At 36.8% G+C, this 25391-nt stretch overlaps 1 protein-coding gene across 2 annotated transcripts in view; it reads right to left on the bottom strand.

The window, feature by feature from the left end:
* sema4c (sema domain, immunoglobulin domain (Ig), transmembrane domain (TM) and short cytoplasmic domain, (semaphorin) 4C) overlaps window positions 1–25391 on the bottom strand; it is a 357189-nt gene that overhangs the window by 278817 nt on the left and 52981 nt on the right. For both annotated transcript variants that reach the window (XM_089130540.1, XM_089130539.1), the window contains one exon: window positions 24385–24492. The gene's annotated coding sequence lies outside the window, so the exon portion shown is untranslated. The remainder of the gene's footprint in view (window positions 1–24384; window positions 24493–25391) is intronic.

Below are 25391 nucleotides of genomic sequence, written 5' to 3'. Positions count from 1 at the left end.
CTGCCTAATATTTTTGTTGAAACCATGATATATTGCGTATTTTCAGGATACTTTGACGAGCAGAAGGTTCAAAAGAAAAGCATTTTTTACTGTTTTTTTAATGCATCCTTACTGAATAAAAGTATTAATTCCTTTAAAATAAAACAAAATCGTATTTATTTTTAAACGTGTCTATTATTTTGAAAACCTTTTTTTTTGTATACGCGTGTTGATAAAAATGTCAAACAATAAAGTCACAAATATAATCCTGTTATATTGTATTTGTAACATTTCAGCTGTTCAGCTATTAAAGCAACTTCAGTTCACTCCACATGCTCTCACACATTGTTTCGGAGCTCATGGGTCAGGCGAGTCTCTGACTCAAGAATCGTTCAGAGGCTGGGTTTCCCAAAAGCATAGCGAGCCAAGTTGATCGTAGAAAACATTAGTGGCAATGGCCTTCCAGATCAACTTTTGGGAAAAGCAGCCCAGATCAATTCAGTTTGTTTCATGAATAGAAGTCTGAGCAATCTTAACAATCAATCTGGTTTTATTAAAAACGATTTGTTCATAAACAATACATTGCTGATAAACACTTTTTTTATCATTTAAAAAAAATATGATTGACCCAAAACTTCTAATGCATCTGAAATATCACTATTGCCACAACAGGCTGTCGGATTTGACCGATCGACCACAGAACACAGGGACGATGCACATTCAGTAGCTATTTTAACAGAGTGAGAAGAAAGAGAAAAGAGAATGAAAAACACTCCGTTGGGGTGCCCCGCATGATAAAAGGAAGCTCTTGAGCCGAGAGGATGACTGCAGAGCTGATGAGGTCAGAATGAAATGAATCCCTCCATTAGGAGAGATATGAGAGAGAGCAGCTGCTATAGCCGTGACCCACCGTGTGCGTGGGTTTTAGGCCTCTCAGTTAGCATGAGCTCATAGCCACTGCTATGGACACAGAGCTCTCTTTGACCCAGGACTCCAACCTGACTGCCCTCCTGCCAAACCATCAGTGCCTAAGAAGAAAGAGCCTTTATTCCCCCCTTAGAGAAAACTGGGGGGGGAAACAGAGTCAATTTTTTTTTTAGATATAACTCTAGCTTTTCCCGAGCATATACAGGGAGAGCTGGATGAAGAGAAGGCATTTGAGGCGGGTGGTTTGGCTGACCAAGCAGTGACCCGCTAATGAGTGGCAATGGATGCCAGCCGCTATGCCAAACTCCCACTCATTCCTGCACAACGATGCAAAATCAGACATTCTCATGGGTAATTATGGCTCAGATCCCTTTCATAAAGTAAAATGCTGTTATATTTTAGCCTGGGTGTCCACACAGATGAAAAGCATAACATGGTTAGGTGACAATTTGTCTTGTGCGTGTTTACCGTCAGGGTTCGAAGCGAGGACTACAAAGAAGCGTGTCTGACACCTAACAGAGGGGTTTAATGCAGACAGTGCCCCCGGATCATGTTCCTGCGGGGAATCGGTGCCAGAGATTCTTTGTGAACGTACGGTTTCTATTGCTTCCTAGACAAAACATGTAGCTTGGCTGCGTTAATGCTACAGCATCCAATAGCCTTCCAGGAAAACAATTAAGAGTTTGTTTTCTTTACATACAGGTACAAGATCAAGATAATGATCACATGCTAGGATAGACACCATGAATCCGACTCATTCGCCCTCGAGCATGCATTTTTCACTGATCACTTTCCACCTCATTTAATCAATTTAGTTTGCACATATAACTGAATGCAATAACATGCACAATGAATGACATACGGAAATCATTGTTAGGGAAAATTGCCAAGGTACAAGCATCTTACATAAATCTATTCAATATAAATGTTATGCTTCGCTTTGGGAAAAAGTAGCTAGTTAGACTATAGGCAAAATACAATAAAGGGGGCAATATTTTGTTTCTCAGGAACACAAAGTTTCTCAGGAACACAAAAGCATTGACAAATATTGTTTTCCGTCAAATAATTTTTTTTTCTTTCACTGTCCCTTTATCAAGGAAAACTATAAATTAGGCTGATAAAACTTTACAATAAATAGAACTAAAAAAACTAGAACTTATTCATCTCAAAACATAGCAATGAAAAGCAGCATTTCCCTAAATATTGTGATGTAAATGATTAAAAAAATTAAATAAAAAATAAAACAAGCAGGGACACATTTTGTATCCGTTCTGTTACATGTTCCGTTAAAAAGACAGTGTATTTATTCGCTAGTTAAAGGGTTCGTTCACCCAAAAATGAAAATTCTGTCAGTATTTACTCACCCTCATGTTGTTCCAACCCCGTAAGACCTTCGTTCATCTTCAGAACACAAATTAAGATATTTAAGATATTAAGATCGCTCCTGTATACTAGTCCATAGGCTTCTTGTGGGAATGACTCTTGCTGGCATCTAAAAGTCATCAAAGACATCGTTAAAATAGTCCAAGTGACTACAGTGGCTCAATTTTAAATTTATCAAACGACGAGAATACTTTTTGTTTGCAAAAAAAAACAAAAATAACGACTTTATTTCAACTATTCACTTCCTTCTCTATGGGCCTGTAGTCAGTTAACGTAGTGTGATTGCGTAAAGCTACGTCACACGTAGGCTCACTATTGGCCGACGCTGGTCATGTGTGTGATGCGTGTGACGTACAATAACAGAAGCTTACGCTATTAAACTAGTAACCTGGCTCGCGCAGAGGGAGAAATAAACGAATAGTTGAAATAAAGTCGTTATTTTTGTTGTTTTTGCGCACAAAAAGTGTTCTCGTCGTTTGATAAACTTAAGATTGAGCCCCTGTAGTCACTTGGACTATTTTAACAATGTCCTTTAATGACTTTTCGAGGCCAGCGAGTGTCATTCGCTCAAGAAGCCTATGGACTAGTATACAGGAGCGATCTTAATATCTTACATATCTTAATTTGTGTTCCGAAGATGAACGAAGGTCTTACGGGGTTGGAACAACATGAGGGTGAGTAAATACTGACAGAATTTTCATTTTGAGGTGAACTAACCCTTTAACTTAGTTATTCTAACTTTACTTAGTTGTTCCAAACATTAATGACAATACAGACTTGATAATCAAGTTTGCAAGCAAGCCAGTGACTGACTTCAGTCACAAAAACATGCTCAATCTGCTACAGTGAAAACCCAAAAAGTAAAGAAGGCCAAAACCAAACAAAGCTGTGTTAAAATCAATAGTGCAGTTGAACTTGAATCCTATGTGGTATGTCAAATCCAGCTATGCGGGCTTCATAGAATCTGACGGAGCTCTTCCCTTTTTTCTACACATCAAACATGACCGTGCTGGCAGACTGTCAGTCATTTTAACTCAGGCATTTTATTTTGCTCTCTATTTTTCTTTCTAGAACATGCGAGGAGAAAGGAAGAAAACAGTAAGACAGTGAAAAAGTATAGTATCTAAAATAAGACCGCTTTTAATTTCAGATTCTAATTTTAAAGCTCCTGCATCACATTTTCAACAGAGTTAAAGAATCCCACACGCATGCACTGTATGATGTCATATCCTAACGCAAGCAATATCTAAACAAGAGTGAAACACCATAATTGCTTTTCCCCTTCACAATACAAGCCACTATTAAGGCTAATTTGAGTCCTTTTACAGCAAAACGGAGAGCATGCTCCGCCATGTAACAGCATGACACCTGCGAGAATGAGCTGTCGTATTCTTTACAACTTTTTAGTGTCTTGAGTTGAGGTGTTGAAACACAGGAGCGTTTGATATTATTACTAACCTGACAATCACAGGAAGGAACAACTGAGCCGAAATGAAGGGCTCCACCTTATGTTTTTACAAGTCCTGGAATCTCTCACAGACGATGACAACTAGCTTAGTCAGTCAAGTGGCCCGCGTTATGGGACGTGCTCCATTTTATCTATTAGACCTAAGGGAACAGATACTATAAGGGTAACAGTAATGCTTAGTTGGGAGATTTTAAATGCAAGGTTTTAACGGTAAACTTAAATCTAAGGACAACAATATTGTGATGGCAAGGGGCTTTGGTGGCTTTTGAAACTTTTTTTTTTCAAATAAATCCTGTTCTTTTTAACTTTCTATTATTGTATCCTGAAGAAGAAGAAGGAGAAGAAAAAACATATCAAGGTTTCCACGAAAATATTAAGCGGAAAAGCTGTTTTCAACATCAATAATAATAAGAAATATTTATTGAGCAGCAAATCTGTTAGGATTTTATTTTTATTTTTTTTTGCTTAGTTTGTGCTTTGGTTTGGTTTCTGTTCCCTACATTGGTATGTTGGCCTAGTTTCCTTGTGTGTGTCAGCTATTCGCTAATTAACCTCACCTGTTACCCATTCAATTTCATTGTTTCCCCCTGTGTTTTTAAGTCCTGGGTTTCCTTGTTCAATTGTTTGTTCTATGTCATTTAATACCGGTTGTTCTGTTTCCTTGATTTCTGAGTGTTTTCAGTTTTCGTTTAATAAATGGTGATTTTACTGCGATTCGATCCTATTCCTCGTCTTTGCTGCAACCTGTGTCACAAAATCAGTATATTAGAATGTTTTCTGTAATTATGCTAAAAATTAAGCATTGCATCACAGAAATAAATTATTTTACATTGTAAAAACATTTCTGTATTTTTTATTTAATAAATGCAGCCTTGGTGAGCCCAGTAAGATACTTTGTTTTCTTCCTTTTTTTATTACAGTACATCATATTTTCACTTATCACGTGAAGACATTTAGGAGAAATGACTGACAGGTGTTTTCGGCTACGAGGCACAAATCTTGTACATAATATTCTATGCTTGCTACAGTAGGAGCAACAACAAATACAAAGAGCAGAAGAATTGTAAATATCACGTTACATTTTTATAGTCTGCTATCAGTGCTAAATGGGAAACTTCTGATATATTGTGTTACAGTATCAGTGAGACAGGTGACGACAAGTTTTATGACTTGACAAAAAGCTTTTCATGTTTGGGATGTTTCTCTATGACAGATTGACAGGGCATATCTGAACTTTCCATTTGTGACTCCTTCACTTCAGTAATGTAAGTGAGCCCTACCCACCCCCATCTCTCTAAGCAGTGATTTTCAAGCCACAGCTCTAATCCGGCTCTCCTCTGAGCTGTGTGTGTGTTGAGGTGACAGGTGTCATGAGACCTGACAGCTGTAAAGCCGTTTCCAAACAGCAGCCCAGCGCAGCTTTCAGACGGCCGTGCAGCGATACTCTGATGGAGTGGTTCAGGCCTGATTCCAACAGATACCCTTTCCAGAGATGACAGAACATGAGGCATTATGAGGCCTTAATTGTCCTTTCCCATTGAACAAAATGACACACCCACAACCAATCAGAACAAATCTGAAATAAATGTACACTACAGTTTATGGTATAACATTTTTAAATAATGTTATTTCAGCAGAAATATAACACACAACCAATAGACCCCTTTTGCGCCGACGTCACAGTTACGTCACGGCGCTAGCTGGAGGCAAAACAAAGTGAAAAGAAAACACCGCAGATTCGGCTACATAATAAGGAGCTGAAATTACTTTTATTATTATTAAATGTCATCTTATTGTGTTGTTTGGTGCAAGTATGAATGAATAATGAATATGCTGTATCTGGATTATTTATGTCTAGAAAATATTCACATAATTAACATCGCACCGTAATGACACTCTTTACATTGTCGTCTTCTCTGCCCTGGCTTGGCAGAACTGCGGATCACACACACAAGTCTTGTACAGGACCATCCAGCACATAGTTATAGCCATCTAAAGATTTATATTCCATTAGTTTCTTTTTACGATCGGTTTCTCTATAAGGTAGGTGTAGAAGTCAGGCCACTCACCCGAGGTAACGTAACGTTATAATCCTGTCAGATCGTCCATGCATTGAGTGAGCGTGTAGGCGGCCACGTGTCGGCCAATCTGGTTCTGTCCGTTAAAAATAACTTTTGGAAATAACAATCGCGGTCCTGGACACTGAGTGATCTTACACATTAAGATAATATCAGATTTTCTCCAGTCATTGTTAAAAAAAACAAGCTAACAATCCTTGCTAACTAGCGTTAGTGAAGCGCCCAGACGGATCGTTCTGCCTCCAGCTAAGCTCTGCCCACAAAAAAAAACGTCACCATGTTTACCAACTGTAAAAGGGTCTATAAAATCTGGTGCTTGTCCACATTTTTAAAAAATTTTGAAAAGGTTTGATTCCTGAATTGTATTTAAATTTAAAGAAATTGAATTAAAATTAACTGGAGCTTTGAATGTTGGCTTAATAAAGCCTTGTAAAAGTTTTGATGGATCAAACCTGGATAGATAGAATTATAGATAGATTTAATGTCACATTGAGCGATACATAAAACTAGGGCTGGGCGATAAAACGATAACGATAATTATCGCGATATAATTTTCCTCGATAAAACGATATCAAGAGGTCGATAAATGTTCGATAATGTTTATGCGTCAAAAGCGGAACGAAACTCATTTAAACCGCGCGCGCCAAACGGAGCATTTATCCGCTCGGGTCAAAGTCCAAATGGCAGTGCATTGAGCGGAGCTCGAGCTCACGCAGACACGCCTCTGATCATTTTGCTCACGAGATCCAGTGAAAAGCACTTGAGTTCAGCGAAGAAAACAAATGTCAAGTTTAAACCAGTTTAAAGGCAGATGAAACACCGCTGACAAAAAGGAGAAACTATACAATCTGAATTGATACTGAATCCATTTAGCCTACCATGGATTTACTGTAAGGTTAGCCTGGTAATCTGCACCATGAAATGTGGGATATACATATTGAATTGGATAATATTATTAATGTAGACAATGTATTATGACTAATGGAATATAAGTACGGTATTTAATAATGTATTTAACTGTTAGGCTATTGTTTTTCATACAAAAAATACAGAAACCATAAAGTTATGCCATGATAGTGAGGAGCTAAGTTATCTGGTTTTATCTGTGGTTATCATGATCTAAATGCATGATACTGGATGACCAATGGTTAATTTGAATACAACTCAAACAGTCAGAATATTACTTTTTACCAAATAAAAATGTGGATGTTGCATAGGAAAAAAACAAACAAAAAACAGATGTTACTGTTTTTGTTAATGAACATAAATTTAAAGAGTAGTTTAAAACACAATTAACACTCGGTTTTATACAACTTTCACTTAGTTGCAAAAATCTGCCTTTAAACTAAAAAAAATGATAATTATCGATATCGACTGATATAAAAAAAATTATCGTGATAATTTTTTGGGGCCATATCGCCCAGCCCTACATAAAACAATTGATAGAACAAGAAATTGATAGATCCATAGAAAAATATAGACAGATGAAAGTTTGAACAATTGAATGATAGATAGAACGAATGATAGAAGACAGACAGAGATAGACAGATAGATTGGCCTTTTTATTAGATACACCTGTTCAATGAAAATATCTAATCAGCCAATCACATGGCAGCAATGGCTGGTTAGTTGGTTGGTTGGTTGGATCTGGCACACATTTATCCAAAGCTTACACTTCCCTGAGAATCAAACCCATGACCTTGGCATAGCTAGAGCCACAATCTACTGTACCAGTTGAGCTACATGAACTTAAGTCACTGTCCTGAAATCTATAATAAAGGTCCACATCAAACATTTGGAAATGTCACCACAATCTTTGCAGCTTAGCTGGAAAAGACATTAATAGAGGTTGGATTCGGTGGTGAAAATCTAATCTTTGATGGTGGTGAAAGAAAATGTCCGGGATTAATCAATCAGAAAGAGATTCGTTTAAATATTCATCTGTCTCTGCTGCACTGAGCTCACAGTGACACGTCTGATTTGGCAAAAACACAATCAAATCTTTCAGCTTATCTAAGCATAGCAGACAAACGAACCTAATCACACACACGCACACAACTCCCAAACGCTTTAAACACATGTGAAAACTAGAACATGCACTTTCACCCTCCATATTCAAAACAGAATCTCGCTGACAAGTATATTGTTACATTTACATATTAACAATTTTAAAAAGGCTTCTGATCAGTTCTTCATAATACGTTTGTGCCTCCCTCTATACATTTTATGACTCATATAGGATACAGATTGAAGTTACCTGCAATCACTCAAATGTGTGGTTCACACAGAGAGAGAACAGGCTAATTATTAACATCTCAGCTCCTCTCCACCTCACACACCTTTTTTACTAAATCACTGGAGTTGCTTTTTGTATCTGGCACCCTTCCATCTGGTTTAGCGGTATATGATTACAATGTGAACAGTAGAAGTTTCCTTAAAAAAAAACGGAGAGAGCTCGAAGCTTTACAAGGCGGCATTGGGGAATCAGTGTGAATGAAGAACACATTGAGCACAATCTTGTCTGAAGGCTGACCATGTCTTGATATTCACCCTGCTGAAAACAGGCTTTTCAATCGTTTAATTTGCTGTTTGATGCAAAGCCTGTTGTGGCATGAAATTGAAGTGTGTTGACTTTTTGTGAACGCAACACTGATTGTGTGTTACATAAACAAATGAAATGGATCGCTCGGAGAACTAAAGTTTCTTTCAATTCATTCTCAGACATAAAAGGAGACCTGCCTGAAATAGCTCTAGCTTTTAACATTTGTTCGACTATGAAAGGGCTGGGTTTTCTCTATACTTGCCCAGCCTGCGAGCTTTACGACCATTTTAGCACTGTGAAACTCAGCGTAGCTTAAAAAGAGGAGATTATACATAATCTCTTATTATTTAAGGATGGGTAGGAAGGCAGTCATGAAGCTGTCTTAAAAAATCAAATTCAGCTGTCAGACTGGCTTAAGAAATAGCTTGTACGTCGATTCATGCTTGAAGGCTAACATGTCTGTGTCTGTTTTAGAGAGCACTGCAAAAGCTTTCAAACTGAAGTCCTTTAAATCAACAATAGAAGAAATCAGAAAAAAAGATCATAAATGAAAAAAATAAATAAATAATTTATATTATGCATTAAACTCAAACAATAAGGTATTCTGTGTTCAAATAAATAAATAAATGTTATTCATGAAAGACTTACCACTAAATTGTGGATTTAAATAAAAATTAAAATCAACGCAAAACAGGAGCAATGAATGAATGATAGAACATCTAGCCTACAGAAGCTGCAAGTAGCCTATAATTATGCTATGAGAATCTTATTAAGGAGACCTAGATGGCATAGTGCAAGTGAAATGTTTGTCAGTGTACGAGTAATCACTTTTAAAGCACTGATACGTAATTTTAAGTATAGATTTATCTGCCGACTTAATGACTCTAAAAATGAAATTATTGTCAGTTTAATAAATTTAAGGGTTAGTACTACACGGTATCAGTCAAAGCTGTGGAGACATTGGTACTGGTGTATGTTTTAACTCTATGTTCACAAATTGTGTGGTTGTAATGGATTGTATATGTTGTTTATTGTCTTTTTTGATTTACTTATACATATATATATATATATATATATATATTAGGGGTGGCACGGTACATGAAAAAACACCCGAACCGTTCGGTTCGCTTGTCTCGGTTCGGAGCGCGTGTGCGTCTCACGGTTCGACGCATGCGCAATGTAACCTCGTGCCCGTATGTGACGTGTGTTTTCTTTTCGCGCGACATAAACTTGTTCGACTTGGACCGGCGCTGCACAGAGCGATCGGTGAATAACATCAATCTAGCGCGAGTCGGCTCCGTATGCATTCATCACTTTCGCGGTATTTGATGTCATTACGGATTGCTCTGTGCAACGCCGGTTCAAGTTAATAAACAAGCCAGTAAAAGTGGAGTATGGAGCGCTGCAGGTCACGGCACGCGGAGAAATGGCAAGTGGGAGAGATGAGGGAGTTGGAGGATGCGCCAGCGTCGTATAAGTCTATATAAGTCCGGTGTGTGGGAACATTTTGGATTTCATGTCATGATATTTTAATATAACGCTACAGTGGCACTTTATGTATAGATAAGAGCTTCAGTAATACGTTTCCAAACCCTGCACTTTAATTTTAAGTGGAAAAAAGTACCCTCACATTTTGGGAATAGAAGCATTGTTGATACTGTTTTTGTGTTGAGGTTGAACTTAAATTTCACTTTATGTTTATGGCCTTTGCTATTGCTATAGCTTAATTATCTATAGGCAATGAGGTTTCATGTATATTGACATTTAAAAGACAGTGTTTTAAGAGTTCCTCTATTTTTCTTTTAAAAGATAGAATTTTGGTAAGAGCTACAAAAGTTAGTAGTTGATACATGAAAGTTAATTTCTTTGTGTAAATAAGATTTATGTGATAAAAATGCACAAGTTCTTGTAGAGATAGTGATACACATTGTCCTTTTTTTTGCCAAATAAACAAAAAGCATGTCAATTTCTTCTCTCTTGCTGTATCTAAATCTCACCTAGCTTTCCTCTGAGATAGTCCCAAAATGTGCTTAAAGTCAAAGAGTCAAATTCAGTTTGTGCATGATTGCATGAATATAATATATATTTTTTAATACTGTATCCTAAAGTGTGGATAATTAAGCTATATATCACATGCTGAAGTACATTTCTGGAGTGTTAAAGATTAAAAGAAAAAATAACAAGAACCGTACAGAACCGAAAACCGTGACCCTAAAACCGTGATACAAACCGAACCGTGGGTTTTGTGAACCGTGCCACCCCTAATATATATATATAGTTTTTTTCTTATTCTTTTTTTAAATTGGACTTTGAGTCTGTAATAAAGATTGATTGATTGATTGATTGATTGATTGAATGAATGAATGAATGGTGTATGACAGTGTTATTTTAGATTCTTTAATGTAGTTTTTGTTCTCTGCCACAATATTTTTTATTTACTAATTATTGTTTTCAACTAAAAACAGTGAACTTTTTATTGAGTTTTGGCAGTTCATTTACATGACAACTGTGTTTTGGGGGTCTGAAAACAAAAGCTTTTTAAAACGGATTTCAAAGTGCAAGTTTTTGAAAATGATACCGTTATAGTCTCCATGTAAACTACAAAAACATGAATTTGTGAAAACGATGATGTCCTGCGCATGCGTATTATGTGCAGTAGGAGTGTAGTGTTTCTTTACAAAGTGACATCGCAACTATTGCCCTGGCAGCAAAATACAGCGTTTTTAATCGTTTTTGCAGAGCTATGCGAGCAGGGATGGTTTTTCAAATTTGATGCTTTTTTCAAAGTTGTTTCTTTGCTTTTTTCATCTGCATGCTTTCCTGTTTTCCTGATGTCTAGTTCCTTGTTTGTTTCTAAGGTTGCTAATTGAGTCACACACCAGTTCCATGTTATGTGTTTATAATTTATTTAGTTTTTTTTTTTAATTGTGTACAACGAGGCTGTTTGAAATCTCCCCCCATACCCACATTGGTTGGTTTACAGGTCATTGTTAACATGTTCTGAATGGTTGCTAAGGTGGTTTCTAGGGCACTGTGAGGTGGTAAGTGAAAAGTGATTTTTTTTAGGTACTTATTTACTGGTCCAAAAAGCCCACCCAAAAAATTTGGGTATGGTTAACTTATAACTTCAATGTAAGTATATTTGATTTTATTGACCACAAGGGGAAAATAAATCTGTCCGATTAAGAAGTAACAGCACACCTCTCCTAAGCAAGCCACACGATTCAAGGTATCATTCATGTCAGTGAAACTGTGCAGGACGAGTTACAAGCTGAAGGCTTAGAGTTTGTTTAAATGCTTGAGCAATAGTATGCAGCAGTAAATATAATAAAACACTTAGTTGAGGAAGCAATATGTCTTAGTTTCTATATGAGCATCCCAGCTGTGTTCTGATCTTTGAGTATTATTAAGAAAGATTTGAGGTCCGCCCCTGGGCTTTGACAGGCTGTCTGTGAGACAGAAAACAGAAAGCCCTGATAATGTTGATGGGTTATAGTTTAAAGAGAGGCGCTGAACTCTGAGGGAATCAAACCATCATTAATAAACTCTGATAAAGTCCTCTTGAGGCTCCGCAGATGCACAGGACTCCCTCACACATACACGGAGTTTAAATGGATACTATCGGCGGGTTAATTCAGAGGTCAAGACTCTTGGCATTGTGCAGGCTGATTCAAAAAACCAAATAATCGGCCCTTAAGATAAAGTTGGCTTTTAAGTGACTTATGGTAGCCAAAAACAATAAATTCATATGATGGAGAGAATGAGTCTGAAAAGCAGGACAATTAGATTAATGAGTCATTTGGCTGTAGGTGAAATAGCCAGTGAGGATACAATCACTTTAACAGGCCTCTGCTGTGGCCAAGTTCTCATCTGCAATGAATATATATTTCACTAATTAATTTGGAAACCATAGGAAGAAGGTTAAATGTCACCTTAAATCTTGGTCATATATTTACAAATACAGTATCTCACAAAAGTGAGTACACCCCTCAGATTTTAGCAAACATTTTAGTATATCTTCTCAAGGAACAATTCTATAGAAATGAAACTTGGATATATTTTAGAGTAGTCAATGTGCTGCTTGTATAACAGTATATATTAACTGTTCTGGATGTTCAACATGGCAACTCATGGCAAAGAACTCTCTAAGGATTTGAGAATTGTTGTTCTCCACAAAGTGGACCTAGGCTATAAGAAGATTGGTAACACCCTGAAACTGAGCTACAGTACAGGCTAGGGATGGGTACCGAAACCCGGTATTAAACGGGCCCCGGTACTGAATTTTGAAAGACCGCTGTATCGATAAGCTCGGACGTTACCGGTTCTGCTGTCGGTACTGAAGAAATTAAGTAAATACACGCAAGTTGGGCTACTATTTATTATTCCTATAAAGACGTTATCTCGAACATGTTTATATCACCAGCCATTTCTAGATATAAACTATATTTTAATTAAACCATATGTCTGTGATGCAAATTTGCAATTCGCAGTTCAGCAGAGAGAGAGAAGAGAGAAGAGAGAGAGCGATCTCTCACGCAAAGCCAAAGCACGCGCAACATGACAGCCCTGCTTAATGAGTGACAATGAGGACAGAACTAAACATCCAACGTGGTTACACTTTAGATCTGGGGTATTATTCTAATATATTTTGTATTTCGGCTTCCAAAGATTATAAAAAGAAGATATTTGAGATAAAACCGTTAAAAAACGAAACGATCTGTCCAGCTTAACTTCCTTTACTTCACAGCACTGCGGAGCGCTGTCAGTTCTTCCTAAAACCCAAACGTAACCGTCAGAATCAGCACGATCGGCGATTGTTGCAAAGTGCTGTCTTCTACTGTTGCAAGATCAAGAAAATAGCTATTAAAAACACAAAAACCTGCGCAAGAGACGCTGTTCACAAGGCGGTGCACGCTCCGAAACGGACGAGACAAGAAAAGTAACCTATATACTTGGGCTTTGTGCGTCCTTAACTATCAAATATACATACAAATGTCAAAATGACCAGCTCTGAGATTCACTTAAACACAGTTTATTCACTTAAACACAATTATGTCTTAAACGGACGTAAATAATAGGGAGAAAATGATGGTGCATCAGTCCCCATTATCTGCACTCGGTCTTAAATGGGCAGCAGTCTAATAGCCTAAACCTGCTGACGATTCAGCCATTAATGCAAATCAAACAACAAAAGGCAGAGAGAATCACTCACAGCTTTTGAATGAGTAACTTTAGATTTAATAAGCATTATTCTATCTATGATAAACTACAGTGCTATTTTATATTTGATTAATAGGTTTCTTTTCATACAGAAACAATTACCTGACAAGATATGTTAGTAGACCTTCCTGAAATTAAAGCACTTTGTATATAATTTGTACCTTTGATTAATTGTATTCTTGTGTTTGTACTTGTTTTTTTTTCTTATGTGTCCTTTTTGTATAAACAAAAAAAGCCTGCACATTGCTGCATAACAAAAATATATTTTTCTTCGTTTTGCTTTTTATATTTTAAATTTCAAAATATAAAGTTTAATTATGTTCTTAATTCTTAAAAAAAAAAAAAAAAAAAAAAAAAAAAAAACACCAAAAAGAACCGATAAGAATACCGTTAAAGTACCGGATCGATAAGCGGTATCGGTAAGAGTAGTAATACCGATAAAACCTTAACGATACCCATCCCTAGTACAGGCCAAGTTCATACATAAGGTTGGGTATCGAGAATCGAGTATCGATTGGAACCGGGACTAACTTTTCATTTTTCCTGGAATCGTTCAAAAGTTCAAATTTCGAGTTTCGATATTCACAGTCCGCCGAGCTGAAGAAGAAACCGCTCAACAACACCAACAAAGAAGCGTCTACCGGAAGTGTTGGCATAACCGCGCGAGTCGAACATGAGTAGCTTACGTCAGCGGTCCAAAGTGTGGCTTCACTTTTCTAAAAATAACGAAATCGCGGCAAAATGCTAAATTTGTGACAAAAGGAATATTTGTGACAAAAGGAGTATTTCCTTCAGAAAGGATTATTTCCTTCAGAAAGACCATTGGTTAGCATGGTTAGCTAAACTTTTTTGACCCTGCCTCTTAAAAGAATCGGAATCGAGAATCGTTAGGAACCGGAATTGAAACAAGGAATCGGAATCGTTCAAATTCAAACGATACCCAACCCTAGTCATACAGAGGTTTTCCAAGACGGGTTCCAATTGGAACAGGTCTTGCCAGTGTCAATCAAAGAAGTTGAGTCCTCGTTCTGTGTGTCAGGTGCAGAAGCTGGCTTCAAAAAACAGACACATGAGTGATGCCAACATTGCTTTAGAGGTTGCAGAAGCGGAAGGTCAGACCATACACCGCAACAAGTTGGTGTGCATGCCCGTCATGCCAGAAGGACTCTTCTGAAGCTGGCTCACAAAATGGCCCGCAAACCGTTTGCTGAAAGCAACCTGTCCAAGAGCATGAATTATTGGAACCATGTCCTGTGGTCTGATGAGACTAAGATAAACTTGTTTGGCTCAGATGGTGTCTGAAGAATGGCGTAATAGCTGCTGAAAATTCAGCTTTGATGTCAATAAGTGTGTCATGATTAATTGTGAATTAATTCACAATTTCGAACTTCGAATTAAAAAATGGAATCGTCAATGCTGCCACAGGAAAAAAAAAACGCGTGTTGAAGTGCTACGAGTCAACCTCCTCTAACTTAGCTACAGCCATTGAAAAGATAGCATGGCAACTGCAGATGCAGGAGACCCATCAACAGAACTTGAACCCCCTCCTCTTTCATTGAATTTGCAGGTGTGGAAGTTTTTTGGATCTCCAGTGAGTCCTGTTGACAACGTTCACGCTTCAATAAAGCCACAGTTTCCAAACATCCCAAGTCTCGCGGAAGCGCCGGGAGTGTCCCGCATATTGATAGCGGCTCCCTGATGCACGCAAATTAGTTAAAATCTCCCTGAATTTAGAACGAGCGAGCAAGAGCGAGCGTGCATGCCAAGACAGAAAAAACTGTGCTCCAAACCGTATTGCGCGCACGGCCGAGAGGGAGAGAGCGAGAGACCTTGCGTGTGTGCCTCATGAAGCGCATGTAAGACAGAGAGCATCCTGATTGGCCGATTGATAAAAATCGAGAATCGAATCGAACCGTGACCTTAGAATCGAAAATGTAATCGAATCGAGGATTTGGAGAATCATGACACCCCTAGATGTCACATTCATTTTAAATTACATGTAAAAAAATATTAAATGTCATTTTTAATTCTAATAATTTCACATTAGTATATTCTGTAATATTACATTAGTAGTTATTGTGTTACAATTAAAATGTATTCTGTCTCCAAGGAAAATAGATAGACCAAAACTATTGATGACTCATCCTGCACTACACAAATTTTTATCCAATCAGATGCTTTCTAGTATGAGACTGTTGAATATTTTGATATGCCCTGTTCAAAATGTGTTTCAATAGGCAACACTTTAACAAAAGACTCTTACATGAAATCCAAACACTGTACTAACAACATACACAAGTTACAGAAATACCGACATGGATGTTAACATCTTAACATACTATTACAGACCCAATCCAGTGCACAGAAATATTAACAACCAGAAAACTAAAAAAACAACAGAAAACATGAATGAAGCTAAAAATGAGGTTGGCGATGCTCCTGCTATAATAGTCAGCTCACGCAGTGACGCCTATCGCATAAGCTCACTGATTATGTCATTCTTGAAAAACGTCTCACCGATGTTTAAAATGAAACCTATACAATGGTTATGAATAGACTGAAAGTTGTTTATCAATATCATCATCATCATCTTTACACTCAAGTTTCTGTGGTTCTGACTCTACCTTCTTGTTTTGAGTAGAAATAAATAGCCCCCAAACATTCAGTGTTGCAACAGTAACCAATGCTGCCTCAGTATTTTGATATTTATGACGTACTCATAAATACTGAGAATGCAGGTCTCAATACATTAGATAAAGTTGAAAAATAAATAAATCTCCCCTATTTAATCAACTGTTATTTTTTGTTTTTGCCAATTTCATTATGACCTTAAACACACAAGGAAATTTTCTTCCGGACCCATCCGAAACTTTCTGCTAACTATCCCACAAGTCGACAACCTGAAGAAAAACAGAATGTTTGAGCTTTAGGTTCAGCGGGGAGAACAGCAAACCTTTCTCAAAAATAAAATCCACCAAAAATAACAGCTTTCGTGGCGTTTAACTGTAATCCCCTTTACTCTCTGCCACAAACATTAATTTTAACAACTTGTGGCCCTCATGGGACCATCTTTCTCCCTGTGCTGAGAATATTTCTATGGTCCATTTAGCCTAAACTTCTCTGGTGCTGCATTTGTAAATATTTATGTAAAGCATAAAACAATGGGTAATTTTGGCTCTCTGGGCTCTGGTATTTTGAATGCAAACACCAAATGTAGTCTGAGAGGGAGAATGTTCAGTCCGATGTGCTTTAATTGGCGGGGTAGAATCTGGGAAGGTCATATTGCTCCTGTGCCACTGTTCTCTCCATTAAATCTTTACAGAAGACTGGGATACAAACAGTTTTTTAGACAATACTGGGTGAAAAAAAATCGGCAATATGTGAGTGTTACAATGAAAGAAGCAAATAAGGAAATAATGACCTCAAGATTTCAGTCCAGCTATCCTTAATTTTAACAATAAAAAGTTTATTTTCAACCTCTTTGTCCTAATCGATCTGTTCCACATTTTCATCCTAACCAGACATATTAAAAACAAGAGAACAACAATTTTTCCCAATTTTTTTTACCAAATGAAATATATATATATATATATATATATATATATATAAAATTTCATTTTAAAAAAAAAAACTTTTTTAGAGGAACTTTTTTAGAACTTTTTTAAACAAGAGAACAACAATTTTTTGTATTTGTCTCTTTTTTATTTTTGTCTCTTTTGTATTTGTATTTTTTATATAGATTTTTATATTCTATTTATTTCATTTAAAAAAAAAAACTTTTTTAGAGGAACTTTTTTAAACTTTTTTTCCTCTAATATATATTAGAGGAAAAAAAGTTTAAAAAAGTTCTAAAAAAGTTCCTCTAAAAAAGTTTTTTTTTTTAAATGAAATAAATAGAATATAAAAATCTATATAAAAAATACAAATACAAAAAAAAAATGAAATGAGAGTAAATAAAAATGAGATGAAATAATCTGGTCACAAAATTGTTGGACAGTTCGATGTGGCCTAACCTAAACCAGCTGTCAAGAATGCCTCTAAGTTGTCAGCAGTCATAAAAATACCATATTCACAATGCCTTCAAAGACCCATGAGCTTTGTGAATGACTAATTGTCGGTGTTGAGCAGGTCTCAGTGAGAAATGAGTTCATTGTGACATTGTCCACAGCAGAGGAGTCTGTCTGCCGTGAGATATGATGCAATATGATGGATAAGAACGGACTATGCTTTTCAAAGGCCTACATTACCACATTCCCCACGTGAAAGGAAAATTTATCTTCTCTCACTTTCTTTCTGCCGAGGATTGAGTGGGTGGTTGTCTTACCTGTCTGGAGTCAGGTTTACACTGAGTGGGAGGAGGGACATTTTACAGTTTCTGGGGGAGCCAGAACCAATATGAAAAGACACAGTCAAAGGAAACATATGTGCTAAATTTAAATAAATGTTTAGGATCTTCAGAAAATAAATCAAGAAAATACAAACAACATTACATTTCGCAGAAGCAAAGGCACATCAGAAACACCTCTGATAAGGGGTGATGTGGATCAGAGCTTAAATTTGTAGCTTAAATTTGGACAAAATACCATGAATCATGGTACACTAAATCAGCATCTACAGTAAATCAGTATTTGTGTCATGTTTCCTGTTAAAACATCCTAAAAAAACAAAAACAACTATAAAATGTATTTGTAATTTGTATTAATTGAATTCACAATGAAATATTTTACAATTTTAATAATGTATAAATTATATAAATAATACATAAATATAATGTTATATATAATAAATAAACAAAATATAAAAATATAATAAAAAATTATATATTATATAAACATGTATGTATTGTAATTTTTTGTATAGTTAATAATTTAAATATTTTATATATAAATAAGATACATTTTAATTGTACATTTTTACTGGAAAACTAGACAAAGATACTGATTAACAAAATTCCTTGCATTGTATAGACACGGAAAAGGCAGAAAATAATAAAACATTACTTAAGATCACACTGTGTAACAGAAGACCTGTTGTGTCCTCTACCCTCTTCTTGCCTCAAAATGACTTGGATGATGTAAAGCAGAGCGCATTTGAAGAACTGACTGCGTTTAACGTGACCGACACCACTGGATTCTGTACATATCATCAGAGTTTGCGCTCTCAGACAGGAAACCTGCCTTTTCCTGCATACATCTCAGGTTGACAGGTAGGCTTTGGGTTTGGGAAGGGGAATGTGCTAGAGAAAAAGACCACCTGGGTCACAGTGTGGTTTAGCAGCAGGCACTGTAATGTAGTCAAAAGGATCTAAAAGGAATTAAAGTGAAAGTTCTCACTATGAAACAGTTCCAAGGTATCAATGCTGCCGTTCAAAACACACATTCACAGCATACCTCTGGTTGCATCGTCTCTTTTTTGAAGTCTGACTGCAAACAAACATGCCATGTTGTGTCTACCTGCCCTGCCAACCTCAACAGAAATCATGGCAGCACACTGTTCTTTTCCCGTATCAGGGTAGAAAAAAAAAGAAAAACAAACGTGCAAATTCACTACGCCTCCTTGGGCACAAACTGATCTGTGATCAGCTTATGGTGTCAAGAATTTCATAAGAGGAATATTTCTTTTGATGTCATAAGAATACAATAAACCTGAATGTGTTGACCAATATGGAACACTCTTCATAGGCAGCAACTGAACGTCATACAAATAGTGCTGTGCATTACTGTATATATAACAGGGTTTTAATGTTAGCACGTTCTACAGTAATGACAGGACTTGATAATCGCTTTCATGTTGAAAGTGCACATATAATGCTTTCTTTGAGCAATGTGAGTCAACACTGAAGCAACAGCACTGAACTCAATTCAGACTAAAATAGCACAACTTGCTGAAACACTTCCCATGTGTTTTGTATTATTGTTTAGAAGTCATGCATACATTTTGTAACATGTTTTACTGCCATTCAGAAATGACCTGGCATCCAAGAAAGTGAAAAATCAACATTCCACTGGTGTTCTGCAAGCCGTGGGTAAACTTGCAGTGAAAAGAATGGCATAAAAGCAGACCCAAAAAAAAAGGAAAAGAAAAAACATGTACACATGTAAGGCATTGATTTGTCTTTCTTATCTAGTGCTAAGGTACCCCTTAAAGGCAGTCTAGTCTTTGGCTGATTAGAAATAGAAAATGAGTATACAGGCTCCAGACTGCGAGCAAATGGTCGCATTTTGTGACCAAAATTAGAGAGTGTGCGACTGAATTTTACATTTATTTTTTTTACACGTTAAATCTGGAAGGGGCTTATCAATGAATCCGGAATGTGGCAGGCCAATGAGTATGAGAAGAAATATATATATATGAAGAGTTCAGATGCAAAAGCCTCAAAGCCTCAAAAAAGCCTCAAAAAGTGCCATTTGAAATTTTCTTCTAGAATGATCATTTTTATCAAGCTTGTATATTTAAGTTCAGTGATTTCACTTAAATTGCAATGAGGATTACCTATTAATTGTCATTTAAGTGAAATTACTGAACTTGAATATATAAGCTTGATAAAAATGATCATTTTAGAAGAAAATTTCAAATGGCATTTAGAGGCTTTTGCATCTGAACTCTTCATATATAGAGGGAATGCATTTGACACGTGACTTTCCCGCGTGACAAACCCCCCTCAGCCTGACCGAGTGGCAAAAGATCTGCTGCGTGACTGGATTTAATAGGGGAAAACTGCGGAAATGCGACTAAATCGAACAATTTTATCAATTTAAACTAAATGTTGGACTCAATATAGTGTTTCTTACAACTTACTAAAGATCCAGCGATCCATGGATATTGACATGCAGCCGGGAATCGTGTTGCCTGACATTTATGTTTGCCTGATTTCGACACCGGGGAAATAAACCAAAACCTAAACGTAAAGCAAATTTGCCTGTGAACGCTTTATAGAAATATAATATAGGTAGGTCTAAATCCGGGTGATCACTTATATCAGTGTTATATATAGCCTATATACTATATCATCATATCGTCCAGCCCTAAAACTTTTTCTAATAAAAAAAAAAAACTTTTTTTATTAAAAAACATCCAATAAAGCAGAATATGCAATGATAAATATTTAATTGATGAGCTGATAATGTATATAACAATACAAAATATATGGGTATGGTTTTCCAGCTAAATTCAGCATATTGACTCAAAATGAAAACTGCAAATCCACCTTTGGCTGACTGGAGTCCAGTTGTTTCTGTGAATTGCAGCGATCCATTTGCTCCTCTTTCCATAGCAGTCTGTACAAATATACCTCCGATGTTTTGTCAAATCTAGTTGTAGGCCTACAGTCAATCGCAAAGCTCTTTCCCACTTGATTTGTGTGTGTTGTGTTTGTTTTTCGCGGCATTCACGCTGAACACATACAGCCGCTCAGTCTTTTTGCCACTCACTGTGAGGAACTGCAGGCACTCCGGCCGACGATGACGTCACGCGCATTCCCTCTATATACGTATATCAGAAAACAGATATTTTGAATTTTAAAAATATTTCACAATATTGCTGAGTTTTACTGTATTTTTGATCAAATAAATGCAGCCTCAAAAACATTAAAATAATCTTACCGACCACAAACGGTATTGTATCCAATGAACCTTTAGTTTTCCATGTTTTGCAGATTACTTTAAAGTGCTTTTTAAAGACATTAAATGCAAGATATTAACAATGTTTTCATCATGGGTTCTTGTCATCAAAGCATATATCAATCATTATTGAATCTAATATCACTAATCCATGTTATCAGTCCATTATCAGTGTTACTATCTACTATGTCTACTATCCAAACGAAAATACATGTATCAGAGATTAGGTTTAGCCTTGTACTTCTTATACGATATTATCTTCTTATACAATATGATACGTATATGATGCATATTATCTTATTCTAATAATAGATTTAAGAGAACAGTGGAAAATAAGAGACTGGGCAGGACTGGGAGGACCTAGAATATATCGTTGGCACTTCAGAGATCAGAAGCACAAGACACTATGACGTGATGACAGGAAATGGGTTTCTTGCAAGGATTTCTTTTATCAACAGGTGTGAGGAGGATGAGAATGAAGATATGAGAACAGATAACCCGCCTTCCGTGAACTAGCAGAAGGTGAGAGAGAGAGACTATGTGTGACAGCTTTTATCACCACTCCAGATGAACCATCTCTCTCTCTCTCTTTATCTCTTCATCTCACATGAGCGGATGCGATGAAAGGTAAACAGCGTGTGTCCTATCTTAATTAGCAGAGTATATACTCTTCCACCCTGCTGAATAGTTAACACAGCCATTAACACAACAAACATACACACTTCCAGAACAAACATCGAGCTGCCTCCGGCCCAGCAGAGACTCTATTCAGGAAATCTGCATGACAATGCAACCTATTTTTGAAAAGCAAACTCAATTCCTTCAATGCTGGTCTCCAAACATAGCCAGTTAGGGATCAGCACCTCACTTTGCAATTGGACATTAGATTTTTTGACTAACAGACACCAGGCTGTTAAGCTTGATAACCACTCTCACCATGCATACTGGTTTGCCACATGGCTGTGTGTTGTTTATACTCTCGCTTAACTCATGATTGTGTCACTCTATATGATTCAAATACTATTATCAAACTTGCAGATGATACCACGGTGGTTGGCCTGCTCAGAGATTCATACAGTGCATGTATCTAACTGTACTTACTATTTTATGTTATGCATCTTTTTAATGTGTGTGTGTGTGTGTGTGTGTGTGTGTGAATGTGAATGTATATGGTTATGTATGCATATACATGGTTATATTCAGTCACTTTTTTTGCACTACTTGGAATGATTGCTATTTTATCCTACATCTTGGCTGAATGTTAATTGTATTTCAGTTGGCTTTGTATTCGCAGTTTACTCAATGAAAAAAAAATTACTTGAATTGAATATGGATTTACACTACCATTCAAAGGTTTGGGTTATTTATTTATTTTTTTCAAATAAAAACAAGGATGCATTAAATTGACCAAAACTGACAATAAATATATTTATAATGCAACAAAAGATTTCTATTTTAAATAAATGCCGTTCTTCTGATCTTTCGATACGTACAATAATCAAGAAAAAATGTATCCACGAAAATATTAAGCAGTACAACTGTTTTCAACATTGATAGTAATAATAAATATCTCTAAACCAGCAAATCAGCATATTAGAATGAATTCTGAAGGATCATGTGACAATGAAGACTGGTGTAATGATGCTGGGGGTTGTAAAATAATACTGGACGAAATGAAAAAAAAAAAGCGAATGTGAATTGTAAGGAATGCAGGGTTTGAATGGGTTAAAGCACAATGCTATGGTCGTACACATTTTGAGCATGTTGCATTTCTAATCTGCCACAAAGGGGGAGCTTGTGAGCACCCATCCGCAACCTAAACTTCAATAACAGACTTCACAGACATAGACACACACAACTAACTGACATCCTTTAAATGCTACTATAGAACAAAATGTGCCTTTCAGTCTGAATGCTTTTACGTGTGGAGGTGAACAATGAGCCTGTATTATGATTTTATGGCTGTATTATGGTGCACGCTGATTATGTTTTGTTCCCTGGTAATCCAGAAACCATAGAGTGCCAGTTAATTGTGACAAGAGACAAAACACCATGAATTATTAATAAATAAACAGCAGTTTCCAGGAATATATCAGGCTGAAAACATCTCTATTGTAACATCTGCAATGGTGCTGATCTTAATCCAGTCCCTCCAGGATTTCACGATTTTTTTGTGTGATTTTTGCTATCAAAATGGCTGATTTTGTGGTGGTAATTTCCAAAAATGTGTGGAAAAAACTTGCGATTTATATATAACATTTACCATAATAGTATTCAGTCCTTCCAGAAAAACGCAGAGTTTTTTTGTGATTGTTGCGGGCAAAAATTGATTGATTACGCGGCCCGTTTTCTTTAAAAATGCGATGGAATATATATTTATATTTATGCAATTTTATGCGATGAAATTGCAGGAATTTGCAAAAATTGAGGGAACTTGCAAAAATTGCGGTTTGATGAAAAAGAGAAAAAAAAGTGATTCCCCCAACATCCTGTTCTCACTAGGCTAATGTAAGAGTCATTTCTTATTACTTCCTTTGATAAGCAAGCATACTACATCATAGAAAGTGCTGGGAATATTTAATTTCTCATCTTGTTTTATTTCAGACTGTAACGAGTGTAAATAAGGTGTGGCCCCTTTAAGAGCTGCGCGCTCCCTGTTGAACTCTCTGCAGTGTTATATGTGCGCCTCGAACACCCCATGTGTGCGGGTAATTTCTGTTTGATGCTACTTCTTTTATATTATGTTGTTTATTAAGTAACGACGTGACGGTAGAATGTGTGACAGACAGTTATACGAGTTCGATTTGTGAGATGTCAATCGCCTCCGTGAGTCTGTCTGGCGTGCGTAATTGCGTCACTTCATAACGTTCCCATGGAAACAGGGGGAAATGGCTGCTCTTGTGTGAAGCAAACGCAACATTTTTCAACTTTCTGCTAAGATACATGTGACTTTTTTTGCAACGAAAATGCGAGGATTATGAAATTATGCAAACCCTGCATATTTTGCACGGAAATCAGCAATTTATGCGGCAAAAGTGCAGCGTATTTGAAAAAATGCGGCCCCCGCATAAATATGCGGACTTTGGCTGATTTTGCATTGAATTCAGAGATCGCATAATCGCGTTTTTCTGGAGGGACTGTTAATCAGAGTACTCTGACGGCACTCACCTTGTGTGACCGGATGGATTCAGTCTTTCTCATCAGCAGCTGTGAATAAAAGCCACCCGTCGACACCCTGCAGCTCGCAACTCCTTGACACGACACATCTGGTTGGACCTTTAGAGGAAAGAGTCAGAAAATTGTCATATTTCTTGAAAAGTTGTGAATATGTGATGAAAATGTTTTCGCAGATGAAGAAAACATATATTTAAGTGGGAGACTCTAAATTGTGAATTCACTACACAATATCGGGTTAGCGCATAAGAGCTTGCAGGTGATGGGAAAGGAAGCCTGTGATCTCGAGGGTCACAAGTAGTTATATTGTTGATTGATAAATCCCGAATGGCTTCTTCTCTTTCCCAAATTAGAGTACAACAGCTGGTCAGAAAGGAGAGGATGGCACTCTCTTTCATAAACTCGTTCGGCCTAAACTCTGAGTAGGTCTCAACTAATGTCTCTGTCAAGACATTGAGGGATGGCAGGAAAGGGACGGGTAGGGGAGGATGGAGGGAGACAAATGGAAGGTGAGTGGTCTTGAATGATGTCCATTGTCTCGAATACGGAAGTTTACAAATGGGTGAGCGTCCGGTGTAGAAGTTCTGCAAATTAATAATGGATCACAACTGGGATACTCTCATACTGCTCCATATACAGAGACTGTACGTGTTATAAAAATTAAGTTATGACTAAAATCAGGTCTTTTATGATCCGTCCTATTTCAGTGTTTTAGGTCGACTGAATTGTATATCAAAATTCAGATCAGGCTCCCTGTCAGCACTATTTGCAGTGAAGTGATTTATGATTATTGTTCCTTCTCTGATGTTTTTCCCCTTTTCCTTTTGGTGTTGAGGGAAATTTAAAAAAAAAAGGTTTCATCACAGGAACCCCAGATGTAGAGTCCGACAATACACACACATTCATTTATTCCTTCATTTCAGATGATGAATCATAAAATAAAGGAGACTTTACAGTCAATCCGTAGCCGTATTAATCTTTTTTTAAAGACAAAGGAAAAG

This window comes from Pimephales promelas, chromosome 4 (assembly GCF_988280905.1).
Source record: "Pimephales promelas chromosome 4, fPimPro1.hap1.1, whole genome shotgun sequence".
NCBI lineage: Eukaryota > Metazoa > Chordata > Actinopteri > Cypriniformes > Leuciscidae > Pimephales > Pimephales promelas.
Note: the sequence above shows the minus strand (reverse complement) of the source record. Positions and strands in the feature narration are given on the sequence as shown.